The 9,686-nt window shown below is 38.1% G+C and overlaps 1 long non-coding RNA gene across 1 annotated transcript in view; it reads left to right on the forward strand.

Moving 5' to 3' along the window:
* Positions 1 to 1,166: 1,166 nt before the first annotated feature.
* LOC115284366 overlaps positions 1,167 to 9,686 on the forward strand; it is a 20,932-nt gene continuing 12,412 nt past the window's right edge. The window contains exon 1 of the long non-coding RNA XR_003905173.1: positions 1,167 to 1,550. This is a non-coding gene — a long non-coding RNA (uncharacterized LOC115284366). The remainder of the gene's footprint in view (positions 1,551 to 9,686) is intronic.

The following is a 9,686-nucleotide window of genomic DNA, read 5'->3' on the forward strand; positions in this document are numbered from 1 at the left end:
ACCAAATTCACAGAGGCAAGAAGCATCCAAAAATATAAAACACAAGGCAACATCAGCTCCCAGGCCACTACGGAGCCGTCCGGCACGCTGAGGCTGCGGCGCCACCCACTTCTTCTGTTTTCAGTTAGGTAAAAATCACATAAAACCTTAACACCCCATGTAAGAGAAGGCGAGACCAATATTTAAACAGGTAAAATATCATAGGGCACAACACTGTGCCGAAATTCACCAAGAGACCCACCCAGAGGGTCACAAATCTAAAACCCTTTAGGCTGTTAAAATATATTATTAATTAGTAAAATACATTATTACATTTCATATACCCATCTATAAAACGTGTACTACCCATAGTCAAACTACCAGTAAAAATTAAAAATTAAATTAACCTTACATTTTTCTGATTGTGCATGGGAGGGGCCGCCATTTTCCCTCACGACTGAAGAGAACGGTCAAACGCAGACTCGCCGAGACAAAAAGGGCACATCGAAAAGCTGTGGGCCCCTTTAATAGCCAGCCTGGGGCTCCGCTGCCGAAGGTTCTGATTGGTTGCTGTGGAAATGATTGAAAGAGAACTATCCACTCACTCTTCTCATTCTATGGAAAACCAATATGTTCTATGTGTCGGCTACTTATTGGTGGAAAGGATTCTCCTTCGGAGGTGTTCGGGTTTGAGGCGGGGATTCAGAATTCCACGAAGGACAAAACGAACCAGCTGCTTACTGATTCAAACCGGACTCCCTGAGTGATCCCAGTGTGAATTCAAACTACGTCACAACCAATTTTTTTGCAGATTTTCATGTCATTGCCTCCTTCTAGAAAGTTTTCTTCACCATTTTTGGTCTTGGGATCAAACTCGAACCAGATACTTGATTGGTCTTAGCAGGGAATTCAGACCCCCACAGCAACTATATTTGGGAGTGCTCGCATACTAAAATTGGTAAAGAGGCATAGGGGTGATACCAGGGACCTATGTGGAGTAAAAAGTGAGCTTAAATAGCTGCCTACCTCACAAATACACATATGCATGAAGTGGGGAGTTGCTGACTCATTGAAGACACAGAATAGGCAACAATGAAACTGTGCGTGGGCGGTGAGGCAAACTTTCTCAGACCAGGGAGGATACGCGTAGGGGTGAGAAAGGCATGAAGAATGGGATCATGAAAAGAACTAGGAAATGGCCGGACTAGACTTTGAACATATAGGCCTTTAGCACCAGTGTCCATAGTTTAGGCCTCTGTACTAAACTAATCACACCTTTTGTGTGGTTGCCTCTTACTGGAATCTTCTTTCCCTCCAAAGCCCACCCCTCAGGGCGCAGCTCAGATGCAGCCTCCTGCATGACGCCGCCCTGATCCTACTCCCACGGGTAATAGGCTCTCTTCTGCTCTTGTGGGGCGGGGAATATGGGAAAACATCAGAGCCGGTGGCACGGGAGTTTGGGGGACTCCAAGATCAGTCAGCACTGGGCTGGATGTGGTGGGAAGGCCCCAAGGCTTGTACTTGGAAGTCTGCACTTGTGTTGAGGTTGCAGAAATTCTGGAAAGTTCAAGGTAAGCAACAAAACAACCCATACCTATCTCCCAATTGGTCAGAGAGGTTTAAATGAAAACTACAAGCTGGAAGTTAACTTGTTAAAGAAAGTAATGGGCAACAGCTACTCCGATTAGTCAAAATTAGGAAATGAACCTACATGGTAACCATATTTCAGGCTGGACAGAAAAATACTACCAAGACAGGGCACTGGCAAAGTAGAGTGAGCGAGACAAGGAAAGCAGGCAAGTGCACGGCCCGCCTGTCCTTAGGGGGTATGGAGGAGATGGTATGCTCTGTGATGTTGGTTCTTTCTACCTGGGTCTTCAGAGGCCTTCAAGTGAAGAAAACAGAAAAAGTGCAATCCTTATCCCGCGGAGGCCCAAATTAAGTGGTTGGCCAAAGTGTGGTTCCTAAATTGCCAGAATCCCTATCAGTAGGGGAGTTGCTTTTGTTGTTGTTGTTGTTGTTGTTATTGAAGTGGGATTCCCATAACATAAAATTAACATTTTAACGTGAACAGTTCAGTGGCATTTAGTACACTTGCAATGTTGTGTAACCACCATTTCTGTGTAGTTCCAAAACACCTTCATCAGCCCCAAGGAAAGCCAGTACCTGTTAAGCGGTGGCTCCCCATTTCCCTTCCTTCCCCAGCCCCTGGCAAGCCAATCTGCTTTCTGTCTGCATGGATTTACCTGTTCTAGACATCTTGTATAAATGAAATCACACAATATGTGACCTTTTATGTCTGGCTCCTTTGACTGAGCTTAGTCTTTTTGAAGTTCATCTACATTGTAGTCATCAGCACATATTATTAATTATTGGTTTATGCTTCTAAATCAGACAGGAAAAAAATTAACTTACAAACAAAAAGAGTACATGTATACTTTCTTTTATCTCTATGTATGTACTAACCTTTACTGATGCTTTTATTTCTCATGTGGATTCAAGGTACTGCCTAATATCTTTTAATTTTAGCATAAAGACTTGCCTTTGTATTTCTTGTAGGGCAGCTTTGCTAGCAACAAGTTCTTTGCTTTTATTTATCTGGGAATATCTTAATTTCTCTTCTGTTTTTTTTTGTTCTTTTTTATTGTAGTAAAGTAAGTGTACTTAAAATTACCACCGTGGCCAGCTAAAAGCATACAATTCAGTGGCATTAAATACATTCATAATGTTATGCCACCGTCACCACTATCAAGTTCCAAACTTTTTTCTAATCATCACATACAAAAACTCCACTAATTAAGCAATCATTCCCCATTGTAAGTCACTGAAATTTAGTTGTTTTTAATCAGAACTATATTGTTACAAGCTAAGAGGTTAATTGTAATCTCCAAGGCAACCACTGAGAAAGTAACTAAAAAATATGTGGGAAAAGTAGTGAAAAAGATTTAAATGATTTCTACTAGAAAATGTCTGTTTCATACAAAAGAAAACATAACGGAGGAATAGAAGAACAAAAAGTCTGGAAGGCATATAGAAAGCAAATAGAAAATGACAAACATATAGCCTACCTTACAAATAACTCAATTATTTGTAAGTGGATTAAACAGTACAATAAAAAGTCAAATATGAGCAGAACAGATTTTAGAATGACCTGACTAGGGGCACCTGGGTGGCTCAGTTGGTTAAGCCTCTAACTTCGGCTTAGGTTATGACCTCACAGTTTGTGAGTTCAAGCCCTGCATCAGGCTTTCTGCTGTCAGCATGGAGCTGGCTTCAGAGCTTCCGTCTCCTGCTCTCTCTGCCTCTCCTCCGCTCTCTCGTTCTCTCTGCCTCTCTCAAAAATAAATAAATATGTTTAAAAAGAAAACATATAAAGAGTTCTCCCCAAAAGGAAAAAGAAAAAAGAAAAAAAAGTTATTACAAGATATGAATTTAAAAGACTGTATGATACAAAAATCAACTGCATTTCTATAAACTAGCAAAAAATAATGTAAAAACGAAAGAAGAAAATTCCATTGAAAGTAGCATTTAAAAAGAATAAAATACCTAGGGATAAATTTGGCAAAGACGTGTGATACTTGTATAGTGAAAACTGTAGTACATTTTTTTAAGTAATCGCTACACCCAATATTGGGTTCCAACTCATGACCTTAAGATCAAGAGTCTCATGCTCTACTGACTGAGCCAGCCAGGTGCCCAGTAATACATTTTTGAGAGAAATGTAAAGAGCTCTAAATAAATGGAAACCTTTCCATGTTCATGGATTGAAAAACTTAATATTTTTAATCCCCAAATGGATCTCCAGATTCAATCCAATCACTATCAGATTCCCAGCAAGCTTTGTTTTCCCTCACAAATTGAGAAGCTGATTCCAAAATGTGTATGGAAATGCAAGGTACCCAAAACAGTCAATATAGTCTTCAAAAAGAAGAGCAATGTTAGAGGACTGACATTTCCTGATTTCAAAATTTAATGAAGATCTACAGTAACCTAGACTATGTGGTACTGACATAAAGATAGACATATAGAGGAATAGAATAGAATTGAGAGTACAGAAATAAATCCATATAACCATGCTCAATTGATTTTTGATAAGACACCCAAGACCATTCAACCACAAAAGAGTAGTCTCTTCAACAAGTAATACTAGAGCAGCCACATACCCACATTCAAAATAATAAATTTGTACTCTTATTTCACATCATATACAAAAATCAATTCCATGGAGATCAAAGACCTGAAATGATAAAATCCTTAGAAGAAAACATAGTTGTCAATCTTTAAAAAAATTTTTTTAATGTTTATTTATTCTTAAGACAAAGAGAGACAGAGTGTGAACAAGGGAGAGGCAGAGAAAGAGGGAGACACAGAATCTAAAATAGGCTCCAGGCTCAGAGCTAGCTGTCAGCACACAGCCCAATGTGGGGCTCGAACCCAGGAACTGTGAGATCATGACCTGAGCCAAAGCCAGATGCTCATCCGACTGAGCCACCCAGGCGCCCCATAACTGTCAATCTTTATGACCTTGGATTAGCAATGGTTTCCGAGATATGAAATCTGAAGCTCAAGCCTACAAACTAGATAAATTGGACTTTATCAAAATTAAATTCTTTTGTGTTTCAAAAGACACTATCAAGAAAATGGAAAGATAGCCCAGAGAACAGGATAAAAAAACATTTGCAAATCATATAACATGACATTGCATATCATATTTGTGATAAACAGACGCAGAATATATAAAGAACTCTTACAACTCAACAATAAAAAGAGAAATAACCAACTAAAAATGGGCAAGGGAGACATTTCCTCTAAAGATATATACAAATGGCCAAAACACATGCTCAGCACCATTAGTCATTAGGGGGATGCAAATCAAAACCACAAGGAGGTACCACTTCATACCCACTAGGATGTGCCATAATACATAATGCATACACCGTTTTTATATGTAGGTGTATATGTTATTATTATAAGGTATATATAATATGTAGTATATATGTTGTATATGTATATAATGGAATATTAGAGTAATCAAAAAGAATGAAATCTTGCCGTTTGCAACAATGTGGATAGAACTAGAGTGTATTTTGCTAAGTGAAATAATTCAGTGAAAGAGAAGCATCATATGATTTCACTCATATGTGGAATTTAAGAAACAAAACAGATGAATTTAGGGTAAGGGAAGCAAAAATAAAATAAAAACAGAGAGGGAGACAAACCATAAGAGACTCTTAAGTAAATAACAGAACAAAATGAGGATTGCTGGGGGGGAGATGGGTGAGGGGATGGGCTACATGGGTGACGGGCATTGAGGAGGGCACTTGTTGGGATGAGCGCTGGGTGTTATATGGAAGTGATGAGTCACCAAATTCTACTCCTGAAACCATTATTATGCTTTATGTTAACTAAATTGGATTACATAAAATTTTTAAAAAGTTTTAAAAAGACATGGAAACTAACTAGTGTTCGCGAGGATGTGGAGAAATTAGAAACCTCATACCTTGCTGGTAGGAATGTAAAATGGCACAGCTGATATGGTGAATTTTATGTTTTGTGAGGTTTGCCCTAATAAATAACACACACAGACACACAGACACACAGACACACACACACACACACACACACGCATTCCATTATTTTCCTGAGAATAAGCTTAGTGATCTCTAGATGAGAGATCCTTATTTGTTTTTGTCTTTTAATAGAAGGAAGTTAATAGTTGATCTCCAAGTTCTGGCTCAACCCAGAAGCAGGTTTTCAGCGGCCGTGCTTCACCAATGCTCTGCTTTCTGAACAGTCATTAATTTTTGCTGTCAACCTAGTGGCCTTGGCCTACGGCCTCTTGTGCTATCTAGACAAGGTTTCGATCCGTGTCCTATTGCTAACCAGCTCAGTGTCTTAAGGTTAATTAACTCTTTGACGGCAGAAGGGAAGAAACATACTCTGTGTCTTCAGTGATTTTAAAGAGTACATAAATGTCCTTTTTAACTGTGTCTGTACCTCTAGTCTGCACAGTCCCTGGGACACACACACAAAAAGAACACAGTAAATGTCTGTCAAATAAAATAATTTAATCCATACAAAAGCCCAATGATTTGGATATCATGACTTCTGTATTACAGATGAGGTCTTTTTGTTTCTGTATTAGTAAAATGCAAATTTATTAATACTCACCTCACTGCATTTTGTTGCATCTGTGAATTATATCCATCATAAGAGACAGTATAATATTGTAGAAAGAGCATCAGTTTTGTATCAGAAAGTTATGAATTGGTGTACCAGCTGAGCCATATACTGTAAACATGGGAAAATGACTTCTCTGAATTTCAGGTTCCTCAGGTGTTAAATTAAATTTATATATAATACTAAACTACAAATGACATTACATATGTAATACAGTGTAAATAAACTATAAATTACAATACATATGTAATGTAATACAGATTATATCATTATATATATATATTTTTTAACATTTTAGCAAGCAGTTGTTGATTTTTGGGTGTCTTGTTCCTTCTCTTTCTCACTTCTAAATACTGTAGTGTCCAGGGCTCAAGCCTTGAGACTCTTTATCCACTCTTATCCATGTATTGATTTCATACCTTCAATACTATATCTAAAAATATATTTATATATATATATATATATATAATGTGTTTATGTATATGTGTACATATGTTCACGTACATACATATAAGCATTTAGCAACCTAGCATAGTACCTAACTAGTTGAAGAATTGAATCCATTCTTAACAAAATGATAGTTATTATTACAGATAAAGCATCCAGCTCAAAACGGGTGCCAGAAAGTTCCTTCCCTCCTTTCCTGGTCTTAATTTGGCTCCCATGCACTTACAGCTTCCTTCTCCGGTGGTACTCCTGAATTACCTTTATTTTTCTCTGAAACACCCTCTGTTCCCTCTCACTCTTACCTAATACTTGCAACTTTGGCCTTCCTAATAAATACACTTGATCAAGCGTGCACCTCTCTGCATCAGCCTTCTGGGCCAATTATTTGACACTGGGCACAAATCATGGTCCATGATCAGCCCTTTGCTGCCCTCACCTGGCCTATTCCAATGTCTGTCACAGTTGACAGATGACCACTGGTCAGCAGAGACTCAGCTCTGACCTAGGTCTGACGAGGATGTCACAGGAATAACTCCCTAGGGAGTTTGGGCTAATGCATCCCTTTCTCTCGGAGACAGGGATGAAGAGGCCATGGCCAGCTGCATCTGGTCTCTCCAAAAGAGAAAATTCGGTGACTTCAAAATGGTCTGTTTGAGAATTGTTCAGGAGTACCCATAGCTAGGTCCGCATTATATGGAAAGAAAGAAAAATCATATGGGACCCCCAGGCCACATACGTTTGCGTTTCGTAGCTCAGTTCATCTCTAGACCGAAACACTGGGACCCATCTAAGCCGCCTCCTTCTGAACATCGAAGCTCTCTTCCTAATTTAGAACCACGTGTTCCTCTGGAGGAGGAGGTGGGCAGGGGGAGCTCCCCCCACTTACTTCACGGTGTGTTTCACAAGATGCCCTGCTTGGACTTTCCTAGAGAAATTCCATTTTCTTGGGTGGCAGATGGTCTGAACCATCTCCCTCAGCAACTGTCAAAAGAACAAGTGTACATTGGGGTGGGGTGTGGGAGAAATGGGTGAAGGGCATCAACAAGTAAAAAAAGAAAAAAAAAAAAAGAATACCAATTTCTCAAACCTTAAGGACCCCAGCAATCCGTTGCAGAGCTCCTCAAGTGGGCAAAAATAAACTTGTCCTATTTGTTTGTTCATTAAGCAAATGTTTTTATAGTGATAAAAAGGGAAAGGTATTGTTTTGGGGGAAAATTTAGACTATCCACTAAGTATCTAGTCAAAAAAAGTGTATGTGTGTTTGCCTGTGTTGATTGAAGGTGGGGGAGGTGACTAGAAAAAGACAATATTGATCCCCAACCCAGACAATAAGGACAAAATAGAAAACTGGAGATATAGTCAATCTCTGAATATTGATATAAAAACCCTAAATCTTTAGCAAATAGAATCCATCCTCACATGAATTAACACATTGACATATTATAACCAAGTGGAATTTTCCCTAGGAAGGAAAGCACTATTTAATATTAAATTAATATTTATATTATATTAATATCTGCATTGGTTTATTAATTAATGTGTGTTCTTTTATGTTAATTTGTACTATATTGATATTTGATATCTTAATAAATCAAAAGAACAAAGACGCAGCACGTGGTTATTTCAATAAATGCTGCAACATATGAATGAATAAGTTTACCTATACTGATTTCTTTGATGCGTCATAAAATATGAAAAAGATGGATCCTTTCCTTTTTTTAATGTTTATTTATTTTTTGAGAGAGAGATACAGAGTATGAGTGAGAGAGGGGAACAGAGAGGGGGGACACAGAATCTGAAGCAGGCTCCAGGCTCTGAGCTGTCAGCACAGAGCCGAAGTCAGACATTTAACCGACTGAGCCACCCAGGTGCCCCAAGAGATGGATACTTTCTTAACCCTACGTCAAACAAAACACTGCTAATTTTGAAACAATAGATTTCCACTGAAATCAAGAACAAGGCAAGGAAAACAGTGTGTTGACTATTATTTCATATTGTTCTGGAAGAAAGAGCCATTGCATTTAGAGGACAGAAGAAAATAAGATATATAAAAGAGGAAAGAAAACTTATTATCAACACAGAAAATAACTATATATCATTAAAAACTCAGAAAAATGACTTCAGTTACAAGATAATTTATAAGGTAATTGGTTAGAATTGTTAATAAAAATTCAATAACACTTATACTACATTAATATAAATTTAACGTAAGAACATATCTCATTTGTAAAAGTAATAATAAAAATTAATTTTCTAGAAATAAACTTAACAAGATATGAACAAGACCTTATTAGCAAAACAAAATTGTAAAACTCTACTGATAATCATAAAAGAATATTCTAGTAAGTGAAAAGACATACCTTATTCTTTATGAGACGGTATAAATGGTTTTATAAAATCAATTACATTAATCAAAATATTCAATGTAATCTCAACAAATATTAACATAATATTTCACTTTGGAACTTGAATATATTATTCCAAAATTCACCTGGAAAATAAGCATGAGGAAACTGCCAGAACATTTTGACAAAAGAAATGAGAGGGCCCTAGCACCTTTAGAGACTAAAATGCGTTCGAAGAATATAGCAATATGATACTGCATGTTAACTAACTTGAAATTTTAAAAAAGACATTAAAAATAGACAGCTGTGAAAATAAGCAAAGTGTGAAATTCAAGAGGGCAGCAAAAAAAAAAAAAGAAGCAATGATTACGTATTCACTAAGTCAGTGTTTGCGGTGACCTTGGAGAATGTGACTACCGCGATGCTGGGAGCTATCTGAACTCACCGGTTGAGCAAAAATTCGTGGTGAGGGTTCGGCAAGTTTGCACGGCCTCTTGCCCCCAGATGGTTCGCAAAATTTACTCTCTTGAAACTCTAAAATCTACTCTCTTGAAACTTTCATTTCTGCTTGGGCACCAAACCTCGGAATGCTTTGCTGATTAGTGTCAGGAACGGCCTGTCCCCTTGCCCTCTCCCTGAGTCATGATTGCAGCTGATCAGGAAAGAGATGAGTTGCTGGGAGCCGTGTCCGCCTCGCTGGATGACACAGTCACAGCAAGGAAATGGCAGATGTTT

The sequence above is a fragment of the Suricata suricatta genome, chromosome X (genome assembly GCF_006229205.1).
Source record: "Suricata suricatta isolate VVHF042 chromosome X, meerkat_22Aug2017_6uvM2_HiC, whole genome shotgun sequence".
In the NCBI taxonomy this organism is placed as follows: Eukaryota; Metazoa; Chordata; class Mammalia; order Carnivora; family Herpestidae; genus Suricata; species Suricata suricatta.